The sequence below is a fragment of the Aedes albopictus genome, chromosome 3 (genome assembly GCF_035046485.1).
Source record: "Aedes albopictus strain Foshan chromosome 3, AalbF5, whole genome shotgun sequence".
NCBI lineage: Eukaryota > Metazoa > Arthropoda > Insecta > Diptera > Culicidae > Aedes > Aedes albopictus.
The window spans coordinates 218864880-218890823 of record NC_085138.1 but is presented as its reverse complement, the minus strand read 5'-3'; the positions used below and the strand labels follow the sequence as shown (position 1 = coordinate 218890823).

Here is a 25944-nt window from a genome sequence, read left to right as displayed (position 1 = left end):
TTCGTCTTGAAGAAGAGGAGAACCACTGGCTCTCAAATGTAACAGCTAAAGACACTATATGCAAAGACACGAAATGTTCCAATTGGAATTCCAAATTTGCTGTCAATGTCATTCCAATCGAGCAGGAGACCTGTCAAACGCGCTTTAAAAGCATTGCTCGACAGCATCATCGTCATGACGCGACAATCATCATCAATAGCAACAATCATCAGATTTCGTGTCTTTAGCATACAGTGTCATTAGTAACAGCAAATGAATAAACAATGACGGACTGACTCAATGGCTGGCATGATTATAACCATATTTGTTGAGCAGGAATTTTAGCCGAAAAATCTGCATAATAAAAATAATTCTCAAATAGGCTGAATCTGACTTATGGGTGTTGTATTTGACATTTGCTACATATTTTGACATATTGCCATTTAAAATTGTGCAAACAAAACGAAAAATTATTTGGTCCCCGGATAATCGAGCCATTTTTTCCGGATAATCGGGCTTCCGGTAAAGTGAATCCCCGGATAATCGAGTCCGACCTGTACTGTAATAATATAAAATAAAAATGCAAATACTCAACATAACATTTTTCAAAAATTTACCAGAAACGCTGGATGGAGTTGCAGAGATAAATATCCATTGCAATTGCACATTTCGTTAATATCTACTATACTTGGTCCTCTCATCTCACACACCTGGCCAATTCCATAAAAGAATTTTTGTTTTACATGGCACTGGTTTTGCCAATCTAAGGGAAGTTATTTTTCAAATAAATATCAGCAATGTCATGTATTGTAAGCTACTAATATCTCATTTATTTATTGTGGGGAACAACCTCGAAATGTGTTAATACTAGGTTTTTGCATTAAAAGAAGCATCGGTCAAGATAGAAGCATAGCACTAGTTTTAGGGGTCTCCAGTTGGCCTAGTGGTTAAGGATGTGGATCGCCATTCCGGAGACAGCGGGTTCGATTCCCGTTCCTGTCGGGAAATTTTTCTCGACTCCCTGGGCATAATGTATCATTGTACTTGCCCCACAATATACACATTCATGCAATAGCAGGCATAGGAAGCCCTTCAATTAATAACTGTGGAAATGTTCAAAGAACACTAAGTTGAAGCGAGGCAGGCCAAATCCCAGTGAGGACGTAGAGCCAGAAAGAAGAAGAAGAAGTAGTTTTAGCCATATTTTTAACTTTGGTTTTTATTCTAACCAATAAAAGTGGCCAAACTAAATGCATTCCGCCAGCCAAACTAGATTTTTTGTGAAATTTTTGATCAAATTCTATTAAAATGGAAATCTACTTTGTCATGCGATAATTCCTGTCATATTATACACCTTGTCTTCATCTCTAATTTTTTTATATGTTATACATAAATGCCTCAGCTTTCAATTGATGCAAAAAAATTGAAAATCGGTGGTTGCCCTCATGGTGAAAAAAATGTTTTGGTATAAAAATCCAAGATGGCGGCCAAAATCAATATGGCCGACCCAACTTTTTATTATTGTAAAAAGTAGCTCTATCTTTCCTCTTTTCAACAACAATTCGTTTTGAGGTGGTTTTTGGAGAAACTTTCGAGTTATAACGGTTTAAGTGAGCCACCATTTGACCAAAATCGAGGGGTCTGCAAAAATTGTTGTGGCTCTAACTAACGGGGGGTCCATCAATTAGAGTAACCAAATGCATTTTTCTTACTTTTTTAGCGAGGGCTTTCAGAAAATCGGCACCTTAAACATTTTTGAAGACATGGTGTAAATAGTGGGCCGGTCTCAGCGAGAATTACCCAGCTCAGAAGTGAATCAGTATCAGCCGCTCACGAGGGAAAGAGCAACTGACGAAAAATTGCAAGTGCCGGGGTTGGAATCGAACTGGAATGGAACTGGGGCTGGGGCTGACCACTGAGCCACTTGTACTACTTGTACACAGCAAAAAAATAAATGCAACCCGCCCGATGTAACTCATTCCGATGTACTAAATAATCAATGTAATCACGATTCCTATGTACGATTACATCGTTTTGATGTAAAATCTTTTGTTCTTATGTGTACATCGTCCTGTGTAATATTCATGCAACCGACGTATTGATCGGGTTGCAGCAGTTCAGATGTAATATTACACAACAGTTTTTTCTGTGTACGCTCTGATGTATCTCCTTGAGCCTCTATAGGTTCTTGGTGAGACAAAATATGGTTATGGGTAAAAGAAAGCATATTTTCCTCTAAAAATTCTCTCTCTAAACAAATCTTTGTAACATGAAAATATTTGTTAACTCTGAACACTCAAGGAATTGAAGCTTTAAACTTCTATATTGTTTTTGAAAATTATTTTTTTAGTCAAAAGTAAAACTTTTATTTATTTATTTATTTACATACAATGTCGCACAGACTGATTAATGTAAATTTAAATAATTTACTAAATAAACCTATACTTCACCATACCGAAACATTCTACAACAATTATTCAATAAACATCATCATAAACTAAAAATACATAATAAAACAACATGGCTACATTACACTACAGTTTCAACAATTCATAATTTTGCTTAGTAACTAACTCTCATGGTTTCCAAGTTGAACGGAAATAGAATTCACGGTATCGCATTCCGTCCGTCCAAGTGGATGCAAATATGGCAAGATCCTTATACATATTTTCATTTTAATACGATTTTGAAAGAAGTCGAAGAGACTACAATCCATACGATTAGAAATCAAAGACTCTCACGCAGTCTTCAGACGAGACAACAAGGCATCTATGCACCATCGTTCTAACGTCGTTTTCAGAAGCAGCACTGTCGATATTTGATAGAAACAAAAAGAACAGACGTTCGTCAGCCTCTGTCACCTTCTTCATTGTACGCTGCTCAACTTGATCATGTTCTGTATCTCTCGCGTTTATATTGAGTTGTCCAAAAAATGTCTCACGAAACCTAATGCAAGCCTATCCATATATACGTATACGTGAGAACAAAAGATGTTTACAAAGTTCTTACAGATAGATTAACACGGGAAATCTGAACACAAACCACTACCACACAGGAATATGGATTGGTCAATAGGCCTTGACGGCGCCGCAGTGCTGCCGCCTGGCGGGAGTCGTATGGCAAACGTGAGAAAAAACGAGACAAAACACGTTTGTTTATACTTCTTCACGCACACGATGACAGATACAAATGGGATTTCCCATTGGAGTGAGTGCATTTTCGCTGCCGTCAGAGCCAATTAAGGGATCCATCTATCGGCTCATGAGATGTATTCGGAGTAGGATGAATAAAATTCGTCGTTACAGGATCCGAAAGCGATGACATTTGTCGTAGTGTCGATTATTGCAGAAACTTGCGGCTTCAGCTCGGTTATCTCGGATTTCATTGACATCGAATCAGATGATGATGATATGTGTTGGTGTTGTGGTCTGAATTGCGCCATTCGTTGAAAACAGGAAAACATTCTTCACAGATCCATACTACGTCGTGCGATATAGCACTACGTTTCTCTTGACTCATACCAATGCAGGAGATGTGATGCGAACTTTTACACGGTCCAGCACATACAACGTATAGGCTCTGTTCCATGTTGTATATGCAAATACCGCGACTCTTGCAAAGAACTTCTTTTGCACAAACCATCGACTTCGGGTTCATCGTCATACTAATACGATTTTACTGGAATCACAAATATTACACACTGAATCGGTAAAGCACTGGATGATTTTCGACTAGAAAACGGTTTCGGTAATTTTCAGCTTACGGAAAACGTGTAATACGCGGTCATTTCGGAGCTATAAAAGCGAGCGATGGCACACGAGCGTTAAGCACACACGCTCTGTACGAAAATGATCAAAAATATCTCAAAATTCAAATTTTAAAAGCATTTGTACAGTTTTTTAGAACATTTTCAGACAACAAAAAATACAGTACCGTAAACCGGGGTCAAATTGATCAGCGGGGTGAAATTGATCATTCGGGAACTACATTGTAATTCTATACTAGGAACTTCTAAACGTCATAATGATCTTAAACTTTTTACCTTATCTAATTCATAGGTGTCTAAACATGAGTGTGAAGTTTTACATTTTTGAAAAAAGTAAGTTTTGCCTTATTTTTTAAGGAATTTTCTATGTGTTTCTCACTAACCTAAAATCATTGTTACTAAACAATCGATTTCCTCTAGAACTTCCCGTCAATTTTCTGTTTCCACATTTTTGTGGAGCCTTGACTGTGAAGTAATGTAGATATTCTGAACATGAACTAGTTAAAACAATTCATTTTTTTATGAAATATTCATTTATCGTAATAGAAATCACTGACTTTAAAGGAAACTGCCTGAAGGTAGGCGTCTAGGGGCTATTTCAAAATTTATATTTGCATTTTAATGGTCAAATTCATCAGTTGTAAGAGTTTTGATACGTTATTCGTGTTTAGAAGAGCAAAATTAAGCTGATAAGGCAATTTTCCTGTCTATCCGATGTTTAATTGTGTGCTGATCAATTTCGTCCCAAAGTGGCCTTTTCAATTTTTTGATTTTTGGAGTTATTTAACTTTAAGTTTGAATTTGTTGAACAAAATTCTGTCACGTTGTTTTATGGAGATCCACCAGGTACTGATTTTACAGAAATTCCATTGGCAATATGTATTTGAATTGCTTCAAATGTTATTCGCAAGAGTGTTTTTTAAGTGATCAATTTGACCCCGGATTACAGTACCTTAAACTTGAAAAAGCGGGCAAAAGTGAAAAAATACAGAGCATCTTGTGAAACCCACATTTTCGAGATTTTTTAAAATGTTTATATAGCAAATTTATTCGAAAATTAATTTCAATGAGAATTATGGGAATTGGAACGCAACCCATTTTCAGAAAATTGCTTCCATTTTCATCCTATCGAAAGAATAACTAAAAGCACTACAGTCGGAACCCGCTGGTTGAGCCACAACCTCCACCCAACCAACGAATTTGATTCGCTAGTTGGGTGAAGTGACAGCAGTCCAATGGGCGTGCGCATTTTTTTTTTTCAAATCATGTTTAGGTTGGAAGTAAAAAGTAAAATGTTTCAATTTGTTTTATATTTAGAGCAAAACTGATTCGCTTTGCAAGATACATATATGGCCAATGCGAGAAATAATTATTTTCGCCCATTTTTAGTCGGAGAAGTGTAAATATAGATGTTTATGAAACCACCCGGACCAAATGCAAGCATAAAACGCACAAATAATCGACAAAATAAAGATTGCCGATGTTTAACATTTGTTTCGAAGTAATTGTACATATTTTTTTTAAGAAATATGAAATAGAAATTCTTTTCTATTATCAGTAAAGTTTAAGAAACCAAAAACTTATTAGTTCTCCCCTCGGAATTACAGATTGATTGTCATTTTCAAATAAAAAGAAAATCGCATTAAGTACTGTTCCTTTGAATTCCACTAAGAATTTACATCCTTTGACAGATACGTATTTCGACCTCAACTGTACCCGAGCAGGAATGAATAACTGACACATAACTGGAGCATACCAAACTCAGGTATCATACCAAGGCTAGGTATTGGTTGGCTATCCAGTAGGCCGTCCCTTATTTTGCAAAATTTAGAAATGTTATAAGTTCGTTAGTGGAAAATGATCGTTTTAGCTAAAAAATGATTGTGTCAAAATTTGAAGTCCGTATCTCAAGGCTAAGTGGTCCCTCAAGAGGCCTAAAGTTGTCAAAAATTGTATGGGACCAAAAAAAAACATGATTTTTTTTCGACAGAAAAATACGCTATTCTACTAAAACCGGTGATTTTAGGACCCTAAAGGGCCAAAAATGTACTTAGATTTGCGATATCTCTACTCGTTTTTGAGTTATTGAACAAAATAAGGTAAGTTTCCTTCGGAATCTATAAAAATGTTCAAAAATGCTGATTTTTCAGTTGTTTTTTGTCAATATCTTGGAAACGAGTAGAGATATCGCAAATCTAAGCACATTTTTGGCCCTTCAGGGTCCCAAAAACACCGGTTTCAGTGGAATAGCGTATTTTTTTTGTCGAAAAATATTTCATGTTTTTTTGGTCCCATACAATTTTTGACAATTTTAGGCCTCTTGAGGGACCCTTAGCCTGGAGATACGGACTTCAAATTTTGACACGATCATTTTTTAGCTAAAACGATCATTTTCCACTAACGAACTTATAACATTTCTAAATTTTGCAAAATAAGGGAGGCCTACTATCCAGGTATTGAAAATAACTAATTTTGGTATTTTGTAGGTATTGATGTAATACCTCAACGAGTTATTGGTTTGGTGTTTAGGACTGCTTGAGGTATTATTAAATTATGGAAAAATTGCTATTTGTATGGAAAAATTGTCGATTATTATTCAGGTATTACCATACCTGATGTCATTATTCACGTGTTATGCGCAGAATATGAACCAGTTATTATTTTAGGTATTTTACCTCTTATGCAGGGCTTCTTAATACCTCATTCAGGTTGTAGGTATTCGGTTTTCCATACATGAGTTTGGTATTCCTCAGCTATTTTCTCCTGCTCGGGTAAGGTCGTCTTCAGTGTCTTGTACTTGACTCGACTCAAGTCGAGTCGAGTCAAGTACAAGACACTGAAGACGACCTTACAGTTGAGGTCGAAATACGTATCTGTCAAAGGATGCAAATTCTTAGTGGAATTCAAAGGAACAGTACTTAACGCGATTTTCTTTTTATTTACAGATATTCCCCTAACAAGCCCAGGTTAATCATCATTGTCATTTTCAGTTTGACATTGAATTATGACATCCAGGTACTTTTTAGTTGGCTGACAGCTCAACTAACGGAGCCCCAACTAAAAAGCCACCCAACTATTTAACCCCCAACCATCGGGTCATGACTGTATTTGTTTTGTTTTATTTTTATTTTTTGTATTTTTGTTAGGAATAAGCATGCATGGAAATAAAAAGAACGGAAACAATCGATGTTTTTGGAAAAGGATGAAAGGCCGTCCCTTATTTTACAAAAGTTGGAAATGTTATAAGTTTGTTGTTGGAAAATGATCGTTTTGGTGTCAAAATTTGGGGCCTAAAGTAACCAAAAAAACATGAAATTTTGTTTCGACGGAATAAATACACTTTTTTACTAAAATCGATCATTTTAGGACCCTTTAGGCCCTTTAGGGCCAAAAAAGTGCTCAGAATTGCGATATCTATGATGCTGATCTCTAAAATTCTTCGGGTAATCATATGTAGCTTACGATATTGGACTGACAAGGTTGCGAAGCTCCAAAACCGATAGTCATAAAAAACAGTTTTAGTGTTTTGGATACAGGAGTGTGTTTTGCTTTAACAATGTGTATTACCCTAAATGCCCTTACCTGGAGCCGCCTGTGGGCGATCGATACGGGCTCGAGCTTCACGATCCAGACCCTCAGCTGCTAGTGCTATTACGTTGTCGTCGTCTGCACAGCCAGCAGCTCGGGAAGGCTAATAAGCGAGATTGAAATCACCCAACCTCTATGCTGGATCATGCTCGTCTTCCTCTTTTTCATGGGGCGTTCATGGTATGGGCCGTGACGTCACACTTTCATTGAAAGTATCATCGCCTTCTGGCAAACAGAATTGCGTGGATCGTTCGCAGGTTCACAAACGGCGATCACGTTTTCGCTGCTCAACATAACTTTCAGCCTTTTATGTATTTTGCTGCATCTCGGTCTGTGACAGCGTCACTCGATGAAATGACCTTTCGCTATTCGAGGGCACCTTTGTTGTATGCAATTTTCACATAATGAGGGATTGATCAAAAGTTTTTTTTGTTTATTTTACTTTTACCGCTAGCTTTTTTGCACAGTGTTTGACTTTCATCTGCATTTGCTTCGATCGTCTCGGCCAGAAAAGGAATGATGTGCACACTGATCGCGATGAGCCACCGCCGTTGCTGCCAGGCCAGCAGTCATGATCTATATTTTAGAGATTTTTACTATTGGTGACCTGAATGGCTCAATCATCGAATGAAGCGAGGCAGTCAAGTGACCTCACATGTCAGTGCTAGCGCACATGGATGCTCAAAGAGAGAGGATGCTTATTTTGCCATTTGTTCAACTGCGGGTAGGTACAATCCAGAGCAGGCGCAATCTTAGGCAAAGGCCGAAAAGGTCACCCATACTTGTATGGTAGGTACTAGCTAAGGTGGTGCTAAGTAACTTTGCTTTAAGAAAAAAAAAAGTCATTAGTAGATAAACTTACTTATTCTCACGTTAAGGATGCACTAAAAAAACATGGATTATGAAATATCATAGTAGCTACAATGTCATTCATAACTCAAATGTCATACCGGTTCTATTTTAAAAATGGTAGTTTCAGAAATTTCAAATGCACTAACGATACCATACAGTTTGAGTACAATCTATCTATATATATATATATATAAAAATGAGTTTGAAGTTCCTTTGAGGCAACAAAACTCAAGAACTGATGAACTGATCAGCATGACTCTTGAACAATTCAATTCGTATTCATGATGGCAGTGTTTATAAGTAGAAAAAGTTACGAAAATCCACTTGGAAGAAAAGCAATTGTAAAATTACTGAAATTCATATGAGAGGGGAAGAAATTCGAAGCGATCGCAATTAAACCAATCTAGAGTGCGGTGCAAAATAAGCCCACATTAATTGTCAAACAATTACCACCAAAATGGCTGAACAACGTCTGCCGGGACAGCTAGTATTAAATAAATGTCTCGAAAGCAAGGGTCTAGCACCAATCCTCATTTTTTTTAATCGATCATTGAAGCCGACTTTTCCGCTACTCACCGCATCAAAACAAAAGCGCCACCGTATATGGACTATAACACAATCACAGCAGTTAAATTACATCAAAGACGCAAGGCTACGGGTGGCGCTAACTAGGGTCTTGGACCATTTGGGCAGGGGGACCTATTTTGGGCACTTGCTGTTAAAACTCAGTCAATTTTAAACCGATTGGGACACTATCCGATACGTACATAACCATGTTTAAAAATTCAAGTCAATCGGACAAGTGCCCAAAATAGGTCCTCCTGCCTAAATGGTCCCAGACCCTACTCATTTCATAGCGGCCGTTTCAGTTATTTTAGTGGCAACGCATGAATTTATTTGCCAAACATTCAAGTTGTTATTCTTGACTGTTCTGAGTGTAGAACAACCTCCATAGGAAATATAGCACGAAAATCAACGACAACACAGAAAACTATGATTTTCAAATAACTCAACCTACATATGTACAGATGGGTAAATTATTGATTAAATTGGGAAAAACTCCACAGCTCAGGTGAGATTTGAACTCACGACCCTTATTCGCTAGACAAGTGCTTTACCAACTAAGCCACCGAGCCAATTAATGACATTTTAGTTGTCATAAGGTTCAATTCAAATCTCATCGATCTATATCATCTTCCCCTAAACCGCAAATATAACAATCTCTGGTTGTACATATGTACGACGAGCGAAAGCGATTTATTTAGGGTCTGTTCCAATTGGCGAATTCAAATTATTTTTTACTTAAATTTGACAGTTCGACACTTAAACTTGACAGTTCTCATATGGAAATAATTATCGAACTGTCAAGTTTAAGTGAAAATTAATTTTTATTCTCCAATTGAAACAGACCCTTATTGTTTGAAACTGTTTGCCTATCGTACAGGCACCGCTTCCCAAGGAGGAAGAACAATTGCTACCTGGAAGGCGATCAAACGAGTCGTTCGCATTCTGTTTGATACGACTGATAACTAGGGTAGGTTATCAAAAGTTGAACTAAATTGCGGTTTTCCAAAGTAGCGCAAATTTTGAGTGATTTTTTCTCCCAAATGGAAATTATTTACTACAGCAAAATCTTATGTACATGAAAGCCACGGGTATAAGCTTTCTGTTAAGTGGTAAAAGCTTTGTATTTGCACCGCATTTCATTGGAAAATTCGACTATTTGTCAACAATGATTTTAATCTTAATTTGAACCATCCTAATCATAATTTGAACCAATTTTAACCTTAATTTGAACTACTGGCGGCAGCAGCTCGAGCATCTCCCACAACAGCCAATTTCGTGCTGAACAATAGAAAAACACACGGATCTGCTAATTCCCATAACTATTTTTCGTTAGGCAGTGGAATTTCAACTAAGAATGTTCTAAGCTCTTCAGGAACTTGGAAACTAAATTTGGAATTTTTCATCCCCCAAGAGTAAACAGACCTACGAAGCCGACTTCGAACCCCTGGACCACCTCTTGTACTGCATCTGGACTAGCCATTCTCCGAGTCCACGCGCCACCTCCTCTGTAGCTCCCAGACGATATGGGTGATAGCCGTTGAAACGGCATTCCAGCTATGCTCATCCCTACACATTCTCTGGACCAAGTTGTCCGGAGTTGTGTCCTCCCCGCATGTGCCACGCATACGGTCACGCATTGTGCGAAAACGCGGGCACACGAACAAAACATGTTCCGCCGTTTCCTCTAAACCATTGCACACTGGGCATTCGGGAGAATCCGCATGCCCGAAACGGTGTAGATACTGTCGGAAGCAACCATGACCTGTAAGGACCTGTGTCAGGTGGAATGTAACTTCCCCATGGCGCCTATTAATCCAACTATCTACCCTCGGTATAAACCTATGGGTCCACCTTCCATTGGTGGAACTATCCCACGCGCGCTGCCATTTGACCATAGAGGCCATCCTGACAGTCCTGCGTATGCCTCTTGTGCCGCGCATTTCGAGGCACTCCATGTCCTCACTGATAAGAATGCTGATAGGCACCATACCAGTAATGACGCAAAGAGCGTCGTGCGACACGGTACGGTACGCGCTCGCAACCCTCAGACACATAAGCCTGTAAGACATGATCTATTGTGGAATATCCCGTGTCCTTTGTATAGTACATATCGTATTACTCTATCACTATTATAGTTATAGTTATAAAGTATTCGGTTTTGCTACAGTAGTCATTTTCAACTTCATCGCAAGAAAGGATTATGATTGAAAGGTTCCACATTAAACCTTTTTCAGTCCAAATCGGATCCGTTAACGAAAAAGTCAAGGAATGATACCAATATTGACCATGCATCGGAACCCTAGTCCTTACTGTCTCAAACCAGTGAACACCGAATAAAAGATTAGGAATACTAACCCATTTTTCCTTGTTTCAAGATCCATCTCAGCCAGAACCAAACCGAGACCTATCACTTTTACCAAGGCATAAAATGTAATAGGGATCGAAGTTTTTCCTTTAATAACTAAAATATGCTGTTTCATAGTTAGAAGCAGTTAGGACTAGGGTTCGGTTTGGTAGATCTTTCGCCGTAACACAACCCAAAAAGGTAATCTACCCCTGCTACGGCCTCCCTAAAACATCGAGCATGTGTTAAGCCCCTTCAACTATTCATCCATCAGTACGGGTCGCCTGTCACCTTGGAATAGGGTTACCTGTTTATTGGACTTTTACCCCCGGAACAGGTGGTCCGTAGTACTATTCTAAGCCAGCAGCTACACGGATGAAAAGTCAAATGACTCCGGAATCTCCGACAAACTGTTTGGCTTCCGGTAGGGACGATCGGCGGAGCACGCTATTGAGTTAATGATAAACGGGGAATCCGCCACTACGCGATTGTCACTCTAGACGTGATCAACAATGTCAGCAGGGCTGCCATCAAGAGCGTTTACCATTTACCACCTAGGAGTCCCGGAAAGTAAGTCGCGGAAAAAAGGCCCATATTATAGCCGACGCGGTAAGCGCACAAGTGTTCAGCATGACTATGATTTTCATAAAATAAAATTTACTTGACTTCGTTGGACATAGAGTATTATTGATCCTGCCACACGATATACATTAGACCTGTTCACTTTTTTTGACCTACCCGTGTCACATCAAATTATCAATCCACATGCAAAAACTAGGCTTCAGTCCAAAATTGAGCCAAATTGATAAAGGTTTAGAGGTGTATCAAATCGATTTTGTGTTTTTTCGAGCATTTTTACGAAAATGTACTTCAATATCCAGAAAATTGCACCAAAAAGGTACCGAAAATACCGTTAAAATATAGTTAGAACAATACTCTACAACTTTGCCGAAGACACTATGGTGTTTAAATTGCGTATTTCAAAGTTATTCAACAATTTTCGTTAAAAAATCACCAAAAAATACAATATTTTTACGATTTCTCATGTAAAAGTCATGTAATTTTACATTGTTTTAGGTGACTAATTTTATGAGCTATTGCTCCTATGTGTTACGAACATTTCGTCCATACATTATTTTAGTGTAGAAATTCGTTTTCATTGACTAATTATCAAAAGTTCGTCACGTTGATACTAAAAATTGTACAGAGTTGCCAGCATAAAACAAAACAAAGTTACCCATGATTTAAACGTCATTACAATTCTTTGTCTCATCTGCATCAGTTTAAATTTGGTGCAGTTGGTTGAGCATGAGATTGTGGATTCGAAGATTCAAGTTTCGAGTCCTGGAACAGCATTTTGTTTGCGTCTCGATCCTGCTATAAGTTGATGAAACTACGCACTGCATCTCATTGCAATTTGGCATCATAGCATTGTTTCGGAACCGTAGAGTGCATAGTAAGAATGAAGTTTCCCTTCATCGTGTAGTTGTGCTGATTTGTGGGTAGATAGATAAGAAGTAAGCTCCACCCACAGTTGTCTGTAAAATGTTGCATCCAGAAGCAGTTCCATCATCGTATTGAATTGTTTTAGCTAAATTGAGTCATGGCAGATTCATCATCCTAACTGCCACAAAGAAAGAAAAACAAAAAGTTTATCATGTATTTGAGCTTGAACCTGAGACCTTCTGATCCGCAAGCTTGAGCCTTACCATCCGCACCATTTCTGATACCTAAATCAAAAGACATTAGAAAACGATGGCATGACGTCTTAATCATGGGTAACTTTGTTTTAACTCGTGCTGGTAACTCTGTGCGATTTTTGGTATCAACGTAACATACTTTTGATAATTAGTCAATGAAAACGAATTCCTACACAAAAACGATGTATGGACGAAATGTTCGTTACACAAAGGAGTAATCGCTTATTAATTTAGTCACCTAAAACAATGTAAAATTACATGACTTTTATATGTAAAATCGTAAAAATATCGTGTTTTTTCGTGATTTTTTAACTAAAATTATTGAATAACTTCGAAATACGCCATTTAAACACCGTAGTGTCTTCGGCAAAGTTGTAGAGTATTGTTCTAACTATATCTTAACGGTGTCTTCGGCATCTTTTCGGAGCAATTTTGTGAATTTCTGAGTAAATTTCTGTGAAAACGGCTAAAAAAACACAAAATCGATTTGATACACCTTTAAATCTTCATCAATTTGGCTCAATTTTGGACTGAAGACTTGGTTTTACATGTGGATTGATAATTTGATGTGTCACGGAGAATCGGAGAAAAAAGTTTCAAAGTGAACAGGTCTAATATACATATCCAAAATTATCATTCATAGATTAAGTTCTCTATTCTATTCTAGCGCTTGCACAGCCAGTATTGAAAAGCATCCTGGCAATACCAAAACATTTTCCGGTATTTTCTTGTCAGCATTAATATTTGCAGCTTATCAACGATATGATACAAATCATGATACAAATATTAAAATTGCTAAAGGCCTACTGTGCAGACTAATTAAGTTTGGAGGAAATTCAAACATATACGGCAATCAGATTATCCACGTATGAATAGTATGGTTAAGGTAATGTTTTGAATTTGATAAAGGAAGAAACGGGGACAACCGTACCAATTGTTTCATTTTAGGGGAATGGATTGTGTAAATAGAATCGTTGGAAGTGGCGTCGCTAGGAAGATTAATGCGCACTCCTTCCTTGCTGGTGGGTTTTCTCCTGGTATGGGATACAGATATTTTGGCCATATATCCTGGCTCTAATGCCTAGGCTAAAACGCCTTTGCTCGCTCTCTGAAACGAGATTGAAAAGAAAAACCTGTACACGCACTAAACGAAAATTTGGACATTTTTAACGGTATAATTTCTGCATAGAAACCCCAACAACATATAAAAATGATACAAAAATGGCAATGTTTTCAAAGAAGTCACTACAATTTGATTTTCGAATACTATCTTAACACCGGAACGAACTCTCCAGCTACATAAAAATGATTAAATCACCCGAAGAACAAACAAGAGACTTCCTTTTCAATAATTTTCGCACAAGCCGCCAATCATCTCAAGCACGAAAGCTGATGTATGGCGAATTGTTATATCATCCTTCTGAAATTGGTAAAATACATTTTCTATTTTCTATTCTATTCTAGTGTTTGCACAGCCAGTATTGAATAGCATTCTGGAAATACCAAAATTTATTCCGATATTTTCTTGTCAGCATTAATATTTGCAGGATATCAGAGATGAATGTGACACAAATATTAAAACGGCCAGGCCCACTGTGCAGGCTAATGGGTTGGAAGGTACTTCAAAAACTTGAGGCAATCAGGTTACACATTTATGAATAACATGATCGACAAACCACAGAGAACAGACATTTATGCTCGAACAAGAATACGTTGAAATCGTGTGTAAAGGATTTAAGTGTACCTCAACGCTACCAACGGAGACTGCCCCACATATAAAGTCGATTTGACCCCACGATGGCAGTGTTCAACGTTAAAATACACTAGCCCACAAAGCGTCACGAGCGCCAAACTACCAAAAACGGCGAGCACTGGAAACAAATTTGACAACACAACAATGTAAGTGATGAGACGCTAGCGCCGCGCAACGGGAGCATAACCACATACTCTGATATGACCGTTACAAAGTTTTACACAAGGCAGAAAGCGAAGATAGACGTCTGTTCTCTGTGGACAAACTTTTTTGAATTGAATGAAGGAAGAAACGGGGACAACCGTACCAATCGTTTCGTTTTAGGGGAATGGTGTTTGAATATAAAATCGTTGGGAGTGGTGCTGCTAAGAAGGTTAATGCACACTCCGTTGGCGACTCTTCTCCTGAGATGGGACACAGGCATTTCTCCATGTGTCATGGCTTCAAAGCCTAGGTTTAATCGCCATTACTCGCTCTCTGAAACGAGAAAAAGAAGAGTGATCCCTTCTCCAAATAAAATCAGAAAATTTGCATTTAATTTAGTAAATATCCCAAAAAGAATTCATATCGTAATCGTGATTGTGATATGTACAGCTACAAAATTTCAAATCAGGACGAACTCACCGACTTCTTCACTTCGAGTACGCCGAAACTGAAACGGATTCCATTCTCGTCTGATCAGCCAACTAGTTTTCTTCAAGAAATTGTTGCAGTGATGCGCTAACAACGACATCTTCGCAACGATTCGGTGCACACAGTTTTTTCCTTTGTTCACTAACTTTGAACAACTTTATATGAATATAAAGATAAACTTTCTTCTCAAATTACACTCTTCCCCTAACAAGCTCAATTTTCGTGCAAAAACAAACAAAATTACGTATTTTCATGATCTAAGCACACTAGCGCACTGAGCCACTGCTGCCATAGCAGCATAATCTTTTCAACACAGTTTTCCCACGGAACTTCTCATCTTCTTTTCAAATCTGCACAAAGTAGAGGTTCCATTTGACGTGACAAATATTTGGCCAAACAAGCCCAACAAATGACCAACACAACGTGAATCTTAGCAACCTTGGATAAATGTCGGACTTCAAAGGCAAATATTTGTCATAATGACAAACAGCCTATGGCACCTTAACCGATATGCACTCTGGTTGGGAGCGTTTATTGCACCGGAAAACGTTTCATTCGCGACGGGCACTCGATAATGCACGGTTTTTATTTATGTTCCTCTGTATAAGTCCACTAGCAATTCAAAATTTTGGAACCACTTAATACTGTGTTCGTTGGTCAGTCTTCCTTTTTTACGCTCCGCCGAAGTGGATCAAATTTACGAGGACTATGAAAAATAAAACACGACACGTGACATTTTTGAAGTCTTCGCGCGCGGCACACTGTCTTATCATTCATAGATTTAGCTCTCAGTAGGACGCAATCAGTGAAGTACTAGATTGAAAGTAGTGAGCTGGATTTTTGTATGGTGAGATGATCAATTCTCCATATCTGCAATGAAATGATGCAAACAGCGTAGGTTGTATGATTTATTGGCTAATTTGATGCTGTTTGAGCAAAAGTTTGGATAACTGTGTTGTTGTATTATTTTTTCTTGCAACTTCAACGTCACTGTTATCCAAACTTTTGCTCAAACAGCATCAAATTAGTCAAGAAATCATTTACCCCACGCTGTTTGCACCATTTCATTCCAGAAATGGAGAATTGATCATCTCACCATACAAAAATCCAGCTCACTACTTTCAATCTAGTACTTCACTGATTGCGTCCTGTTAATAGGAGGCAATCAGTGAAGTACTAGATTGAAAGTAGCGAGCTGGATTTTTGTATGGTGAGATGTTCAATTCTCCATTTTTGCAATGAATTGGTGCAAACAGCGTGGGTTATATGATTTCTTGGCTAATTTGATGCTGTTTGAGCAAAAGTTTGGGTAACTTTGTTGTTGTATTATTTATTTCATGCAACTTCAACAACACAGTTACCCAAACTTTTGCTCAAACAGCATCAAATTAGTCAAGAAATCATAATACCCACGCTGTTTGAACCAGTTCATTGCAGAAATGGAGAATTGAACATCTCACCATACAAAAATCCAGATCACTACTTTCAATCTAGTACTTCACTGATTGCCTCCTATAGGACGCAATCAGTGAAGTACTAGATTGAAAGTAGTGAGCTGGATTTTTGTATGGTGAGATGATCAGTTCTCCATTTCTGCAATGAAATGGTGCAAACAGCGTGGGTTATATGGTTTCTTGCCTAATTTGATGCTGTTTGAGCAAAACTTTGGGTAACTGTGTTGTTGAAATTGCAAGAAATAAATAATACAACATCACAGTTACCCAAACTTTTGCTCAAATAGCATCAAATTAGTCAAGAAATCATATAACCCACGCTGTTTGGACCATTTCATTACAGAAATGGAGAACTGATCATCTCACCATACAAAAATCCAGCTCACTACTTTCAATCTAGTACTTCACTGATTGCTTCCTATAACTGTACCAGTGGGGCACGTTACGCCAAGAAGAAGTCAAAGAAGAGTCTGGTAATGATTATGGAGCTAGTTCGAAAACTGGAGGTCAGTGTCATCCAATAAGGTACATATACAGGTGGCGCAGATAAACATTGCGAACCATTAGTTGTCTCTTTTATTCTACCGCTGATCTTATGCAGATCAATTAGTGACGTCACTAATTGAGTTGCATAAGATCAGCGGTAGAATAAAAGAGACAACTAGTGATTCGCAATGTTTATCTGCGCCACCTGTATCTGTACCTCATTGAGTGTCATCGACTATCTTCGAAAAATGCCAATTGATCTTCATGATGAATATCAATTTGTATTTTGCGGAGGTAGTCGATGACATTTACCTTAAATATTGAATATACAGCGGGTTTACCGTGACCTTGAAGAACTGGTCTAGCTGCACAAGTTTTTCATATACCATATTTCTAGCTTCTGAAATGAGCTGTAGGTGGTTGAATCTAGATATGTTGTGATGACATTTTCAGCACTGACTTCAGGTGCTATATAAACAGATTCAGGCATGAAGAATCTCCAGCATGTCCCGAGTGCAGAAACTGCGACAAGACTGCGGAGCATGTGCTCTTCTATTGCATGAATTGTGCAACAGAGATGCCACTCCAGAGTCCGGACGACATTGTTTAACCCTCCTTCCTAGGATGTCAATTTCTTGATTTTAGCTTTGGCTGACTAAGCCAAGTTGAAAATACAATGTTGAAAATGCTTTGACATCCATTTGCACAACAGAAACATGTGAAAAGAAATCCACGTACCCCGGTGGGAAACGAACCGACGACGGCTCCCAATTCGCAAGGTGACGCTTCCTAGAGCGCTTCTATTCCTTCATGCCACGGAGTCACTTGAGTATCTCCGTCATCAATAGGCGTAGAACTGAACTCGATTCCACAATCGCACATGGTTATCTTCTTTTCACAATCCAAATCTCCATCTGATGGGATTATATGAACATTTCACGCATACACTGGTGTGAACATGAATGTGAGGTTCTTCCACGGTCTACCGAATCCTGCTTGCGCTACAAGAAAAAGGTGGATTAGCTACCACCCAACCAACCCCTGAAGAGATTGAGCCCAACGAGGAGTCAATTCAATCCGATGACGGGAAAGAGGGCAATGTGGAATGAATACCAGTGCTCATATTTTTAATTCGCATTTTCGCCTCAACCACGTTAATTATTCTTCATGTGGACTTCAACAAATTTATTTATACTCTGACGATAATAGGCTAAAAAAGTATTGAAGTCATCTGTGACCAGAATTCTCAACGAGAAAGGCCAAAACGATTGAACATTTTCCCCCCATTTTCGGTTGTAGGATTTCATACGGCAATTTTTAAAACATTTGCACAACGAATTTCCCAGCCAGTAGAAAGTAGAAAGCTCACGCTGCTGCAGCACTTCCTAATCGTGATCGACCATGAATGGGACATTTACATTATCGTATACTGTTTGCGGATGTGTACACAGATGCGCCCAACGAAAGGCTCATCTTTTTCACATGCTGCCAAACTGCCCCGGGCAAGCCAGGAAAAGGGAAGGTGCACTTGCATTTGCCATTTATAGAGAATATCTTTTGGCCGCTGGCACAGCTGCAATGCGTTTCCCATGCGGACGTCCCTAGGCGAAATTGAGCATGTAACAATAAATAAACAGTGAGGCTCTTCGATCGCAGCGACGGGTATAGTTCTCGTTTGGCAAACAAGTTGGAAGGTCGCATAACTTTCTGTGCAAAGTTGCCTGCAAATGCCATTCAAACGTTTCTTCCTGTTAATGCCGGTTTGCAGCGATTGCTTTATGTAATCGGCTGATTTTCTGGATATTTGGAGTTGATGCGAGATAATGGATGGCATTCGTCAATACTGTATTTCGAAAATCTCTAAAAATTTACCTAAGAACAAAATCTCATCGCAAATTTGTTTACATCATTTCCAACAATCAAAATGTTTGACTTCATTCAGTTTTGAAAAACCGAGAGGACGGCAAAAATAGCGCAAAATATGTGCACAGTAAATAATTCTTACTCATTTAATTGAGTAGGGCGAAAATAACATGGTCTATTTCTCGTCATCGACTCTCTTCTTCAAATTAAGGTGTGACCAGATGCAATTATGATCGCAGTTTTTGGCCATAAAGCGTTAGGTTGGGATGAAAGCTTGCGTCCAAGCGCAAAAAAGTTTCATCAAACTTGCATCTTGTCACTTCAATTCGAAGAAGAGAAAGTCGATGAAGAAAAATCGATCATGTTACTTTTACCCTTATTCAAACTCATTCTAGAAAATCTAGATTGAGTTGAAACAAGGGCGAAAGTAACATGATCGATTTCTCTTCGTCGACCCTCCCTTCTTCAAATTAAACTGATAAGATGCAAGATTGATTAAACTTTTTGGCTATAAAACGCTAGGTAGGGATGCTTTCTTCTTGCGTCCAAACGTAAAAAAAGTTTAATCAAACTTGCATCTAGTCAGTTTAATTTGAAGAAGAAAGAGTCGATGAAGAGAAATCGATCATGCTACTTTCGCCTTATTTAAACTCAATCTAGATTTTTAGTATACAGGCGCGTAATTTTTGACATTGTGGTGCTAGTAGCGGTGGCCAAATTCTGGAAAATCAATGAGTTTTGTAAACTTGTGCATTATTTCTTCCGGATCTCATAATATTTTTGTTATTATCTACAAAACATTCGTAAAAATCATAACTGATCTTTTATGGAAATAACGATCTCTTTTTAGATCAAATCACAGCTATGACAGATTATGAAAGAATACGGATTCCCGGATAAACTGATACGATTAATGACGATGGGTCGAGGAATGTGCGTAGTTCGAGTATCAGGGCACTCTCGGGTTCCTTTCGAATCTCGCAGAGGGTTACGACAAGGTGATGGTCTTTCGTGCTTGCTGTTCAACATTGCGTTAGAAGGTGTAATAAGGAGAGCGGGGATAAACACGAGTGGAATTATAGCTCGTTAATTTATATCGAATTCCCCGAATTTATATCGACGGTGATAAAACGGAGGCGGTTGAAGAATTCGTGTACTTGGGCTCACTGGTGACCGCCGACAACGACACCAGCAGAGAAATTCAGAGGCGCATTGTGACAGGAAATCGTGCTTACTTTGGACTCCGCAAAACTCTACCATCGAATAAAGTTCGCCGTAGCACGAAGTTAACCATCTACAAAACACTGATTAGACCGGTAGTCCTCTATGGGCACGAAACATGGACCCCACGTGCAGAGGACCAACGCGCCCTTGGAGTTTTCGAACGGAAGGTGTTGCGTACCATCTACGGCGGAGTGTGTTACGGGTATAAATATTTGTTACAATTATAAGACAGAATAATTGTTAAATGTGTTATAAATATTATATTCGTACGTTCTTTGTGTTATATGTTTTATTTTACCTTGTAAATATTCCCCGAGTTTTAATACACATTTATAGGGTTCTGACTGAATAGAGGTACATGAAATGCAATCCACTGTTGATTGCCAACTTTCAGGCTATTTCGGGCAGCGATCAAGTACTAGACATGTAAACCTTTCCCTGCCACGGACTTCAAGTTCTTGAGCTCAAGTATCGAACCCTGAAACGGGATGCCCGATTAGGATTAGTTTTCCTAGACAAAACCAAGCTATGAACACAGCAACAAATGCAGTGAACTAGAAGGCAAACTGCCAAATAAAATACAATTCCAGGATGACTGATGGACCCAAACCAATGCATGAAACCTCGTCATCCTGTGATCGGAAGATGTTATTCATCTGGATAACAGGGCAAATTTATGTTAACTTGTGCGTCAACTTGTGATGTCTCTTATTTGTGCATTTGTAAGGTTCTATGTATGCCGTGAAGTGTTAATGGTTTGTAATAATTAATTTCTTTTATTTTTGTAACATGGCGCCCAACTAAAAAACCCCGTGTATACAAATGAAAGCCATGTTACAAAAATAAAAGAAATTAATTATTACAAACCATTAACACTTCACGGCATACATAGAACCTTACAAATGCACAATATACAGACATCACAAATTGACGTAGCACAACACATAACATAAATGTGCCCTGTTATCCAGATGGATAACTCCTTCCGATCACAGGATGATGAGGTTTCATTTATTAGTTTGGGTCCATCAGTCATCCTGAAATTGTATTTTAGTTGGCATTTTGCCTTTTAGTTCACATCATTTGTTGCTGTGTTCATAGCTTGGTTTTGTCTAGGAAAACTAATCCTAATCGGGCATCCCGTTTCAGGGTTCGATAGGGTAAAAGCACTAGACTTCGCCACTGCTCTAGTCTTCGCACTAAGGGGCGTTTGGCCAATCTAGCTGGCCATAAGTCATTTTTCAAAGTCGCTCGTATTGTGAAGATGTGTACTGAATATGACACATGGATAGTTGTGGAATAATGCCCTATACTCGAATATCCATCCAACAAACCTATACAAAGTCTGCTTTAGGTCAAAGCTAGGGTTGAGGAATTTTACAATTTTTGAGTAAAGTTTGTCTCTGGTTGTTTGAATATGTTTTCAGTTTTTTAACCGCACAGTCAGTTTCAATAGACAAAATATACCACAATCGTTGCAACGAGGTGATAAAACCATTCATGTTTTCAAAATTTGTATAGTTTCTTACTTTGGGGCTCCCTCATGTGAAAACAAGCAAAGAAACATCTGCAGTTTTTGATTGCTGGCGATTGCTGGGTCGAGACTTCCTATAACACAAGCACTTACATCCTTTTTGAGCCTAATAGAAAATCCAGCTGCGTAAAAGTGCGTACTTTTAAGTAATCAACGTTTTTCTGAATGAAAGCTATTGAAGAAATTGTAATTTCAGGGTCATTGCATACTTTAAGGCGTATTACAGTCTTTGGGGATAGCCGTCTGATTTTTCAAATTTAGTTCTATTTCATCAGAACCCATTCAGTTAAGCGTTTGAAGGGCATATAGTGATTCTATTTTGTTTGATTTACCAAAAATAAATGTCAATTAATTTAAAAATTGTTTAAAATGGGATTATAGAACAGGTTGAAACTGTTAACAAAGGAAAACACATCTACGAATTTAACTTTTGGCTTAAAAACTCTAAGTTAACTTCTTTTCCATCGAAATAATTTTGAGATGGAGTTCTTTACTTATAATTTTTTATCCTCGTATACATTTTGCTGAACTGATCGTTGAAATGATAGTTATTACGTAAAGTATGCAATGCTTCACGAGTTATGAAAGAAATCGTAATATAAGGTGACACTGATCATACCTATCAACTTTTAGCAACGACCATTGCATAAAAGTGAAAGTTACACGTTTCATATTATTAAAACAAGTATTGGTTTACTCAGTACATATTGAACTAATGCAAGAATCTATCAATATTTTTTTTATGTTTTTAAATGAGAAATGTCTTCAATAAACAATGTTCGTTTATGTAAAAAATACCCTGACAGGTAAAATGCAGGTTCCCTAAATTCGAATTTGTTGTCAAAATTCTTACATGTGATGTACTTTTGGAGTTATTTGATAAATAAATTTCTCTAAACCGTGATTTACGCCTAAAGGTAGGCAATTTCATAAAAAAAGTGAAAGGCTTCCTTTATTATATCAATTAGGGAGCGTTAAAAATTACGTCCAACATTTGGGGGAGGGGGGGGGTCTAGAAAAATGTGACAGTACGTGTATTGGGTATAGGGAAATTGCGTGACAGAGGGGGGAGGGGGGGTCTAGAAATCCCGAAAAACGATGGACGTAATTTTTGAATCTTCCCTTATTTAATTGAAAAGGGTATTTGTAACTGTGTGAATCATGCAAATTGCATTCAAATGTCGTTTATGTAGTGTTTCAATGCTAATTGCGAATTAGATATGTGAAAATCCCCTGAAAATAATATTGGCCAGCTAGATTGGCCAAACGCCCCTTAGTGCTTCGCCCCCTCCATACAAATTCCATTTTTTATGTATGAAGTGGCGAAGATTGAAGCAGAATTTTAGGGGGGCGAAGTCTAGTGTTTTTACCCTACTTGAGCTCAAGAACTTGAAGTCCGTGGCAGGGAAAGGTTTACATGTCTAGTACTTGATCGCTGCCCGAAATAGCCTGAAAGTTGGCAATCAACAGTGGATTGCACATGTACCTCTATTCAGTCAGAACCCTATAAATGTGTATTAAAACTCGGGGAATATTTACAAGGTAAAATAAAACATATAACACAAAGAACGTACGAATATAATATTTATAACACATTTAACAATTATTCTGTCTTATAATTGTAACAAATATTTATACCCGTAACAAGTGCAGATGGAAGACGGGACTTGGAGAAGGCGAATGAACCACGAGCTGCATCAGCTGCTGAGAGAACCAACCATCGTCCATACCGTGAAAATCGGGAGGCTACGGTGGGCTGGTCACGTCATCAGGATGTCGGACAGCAACCCGACTAAAATGGTTCCCGAGAGTCAGGACTAAACCTGAAGGAATTCCTGGGTGAATCACTGGAATGTATTCAAAAAGAAATGTCTGGAGGAATTTATGAAGCAATTCTTAGTGGAATTTTTGGTGCATTTTTCAGAGAAATTCCGGGAGGAACCCTGAGAGAATTCTGAAAAAGTCTTCCCTGGATGAATTCCTGAAGGATTCCCATGAAAAATGTCTGAGTGTGCATCCAGCATGGGAGTACTTTTTTGTTTTAAGTAAGTCACAGTGGCCTCTGGCCTCAGGACTAATTGTAAGAATTCCAAGTGGAAACCCTGAGTAACTCCTGAAGAAACTGATGGAGGGATTCCCTGCAAAATATTAGGCAACTTCTTGGAGAAATTTCCAGAAATTTCTGGAGAAATCCCTTCAAAAACTCAGAATGAGATCCCTGGTAAAATTCCTGAAGGAATCTTAGGATGGGTCCTACATAAAAACGTTGGAGGAAACCCTTTTTGGAAGAATATCTGAAGGACTTTCTGAAGGAACACCCTTTAGGAAAAAAATAACAACTTTTGAAATACAATACTCTATGTGACTGTTGCGACGGGAATTCATCCCGCCGCAGATGTTTTTCGGACGCTGTAACAGAAACCAGTTCTACAGTATTGTTTTGCAACAGATACTCGAAACTACAATTCATTTTCATTAAATAAGACAAAAAAAAAACATATAAATCAACTTACACTTTTAGTTTCGTCCAGACGTCAACAAAGTACGGATATAATGACAATAATAATCTACATACAACATACCATTTGACGTTTCACTTCAGCTTGCACATACAACTTGAACAACAACTTGTATGCAAGCTATACAACATATTTATGTACAATTTCAGTGCCGTTCATTAGTATTGGCATGGGCGAACAGTGACCACCGACGGCTCATTCGAAAGAAAATTTTCTCAAGAATTGATTGGTAACTGATTCATGTACGGGCAACTGCTCTGAAGTGAATTATAGAGCCCATTTTACCCCAGTTCCCCCTAAAATTTGAGTATTTCCGTGATTTTACGGCATCTATTATGATTTTATTAAATATTTCGCTGAGATCTCATCGCCCCAAATCCATTGAGTAACGTTACACACAAGACGTTAATAAAATGTTGAAATTTTACAGTTTTGCGGGGTCTTTTGGGCTGGGCATAGGTATATTTTCAAGGTAAATTTTCATATTTTGATTTGTTAATGATTTTTCATGTAATAATAACTGAATAAATAATCGAATACACAAGGATTATTTATTTAAAAAACTTTTGGAATTTTTGAATTTCTATGCAAATAATTAAGAGTAATTTTCTACCTAATATCACCGATTCCAAACATTTCCTAACTTATCGATGAGCGATAGCTCACACACTCCAAAATGTTTGCCCATAGGCTCATAGATGGGAGGTGACAGCAGCATATAATTTTAGAGCTAAGTTCGCCCCAACTCGTCTAAAAATGTATTTTTGAAATATTTTTAAATTAAAACTGATTTAAATTAAATCATCATTACATAATATGAGTGAATATTGACAAAGAACCAGCTAGTAGTGTTTCTGCCTGCATCCTAAAGAATTCAGAAATTTAGGGTATCATGGGGTTAAATGAGAAATAAAAATCAATCAAAAGGGTTGAAAGATCTTATGAGATGATCAATAACTTATTTGAAATGAAAATCCATAAGAATTGATAAATGTATCACATCTCTTCAGCATCTTCTGCGAGGTGTAAAGTCTGTTTTACCCTACTTCTCCTAAAAATATGATCATTTATGTTCCTTTGTGGAAAGTTGTGGAATCCCTGCAGAAATTTCTGAAAAAATCCAATGAGAAATATCTGGGGAAGTTCCAGGAGGAATCCTTGGAGAAATTTCTGGGGGAATGCTTGGAGGTTTTTCGAAAGTACGTGGAGAAATCCCGAATTCCTGGAAGAACCTCTGAAGCAATTCCTGTAGGAATCTCAGAAAGAATCTCTGGAGGAATTCCTGGATAAACTACTGAAGGAATTCCTGAAGCAATTCCTGGAGGAGTCTCTGGAGGAATTTCTGGAGGAATTCTTGGATGAACTTCTGGAGAAATTTGTGGAGCAATGCCTCGGAAATCCCTAGAAGAGTCCTTGGGAAATCTCGGAAGAACCTCTGAATCAATTCCTGGAGGAATCTCTGGAGGAATTTCTGGAAGAATCCCTGGAGGAATCCCAGGAAGAATATTGGAAGAAATCCTAGGAGGAATTCCTGAAGGAATCCCAGGAGGAGTTTATGAAAAATCCCATCAATCCTAAGAAGAGTTCGTGCAGGAACTCGTGGACGAGTTCATGTAGTAGTTCCTGAAGAAACCCCAGGAGAAATCCCGGAAGCGATTCCAGCAAGAATTTTTGGAAAAAAA

The 25944-nt window shown here is 38.1% G+C and overlaps 1 protein-coding gene and 1 non-coding gene across 5 annotated transcripts in view; both read right to left on the bottom strand.

Moving 5' to 3' along the window:
• Positions 1 to 25944, bottom strand: part of LOC109411988 (mucin-5AC) — a 135080-nt gene that overhangs the window by 61718 nt on the left and 47418 nt on the right. The gene's annotated exons all lie outside the window — the stretch shown is intronic.
• Positions 9250 to 9321, bottom strand: Trnaa-agc (transfer RNA alanine (anticodon AGC)). Its single transcript has one exon. It is a non-coding gene; the product is annotated as a tRNA-Ala (tRNA).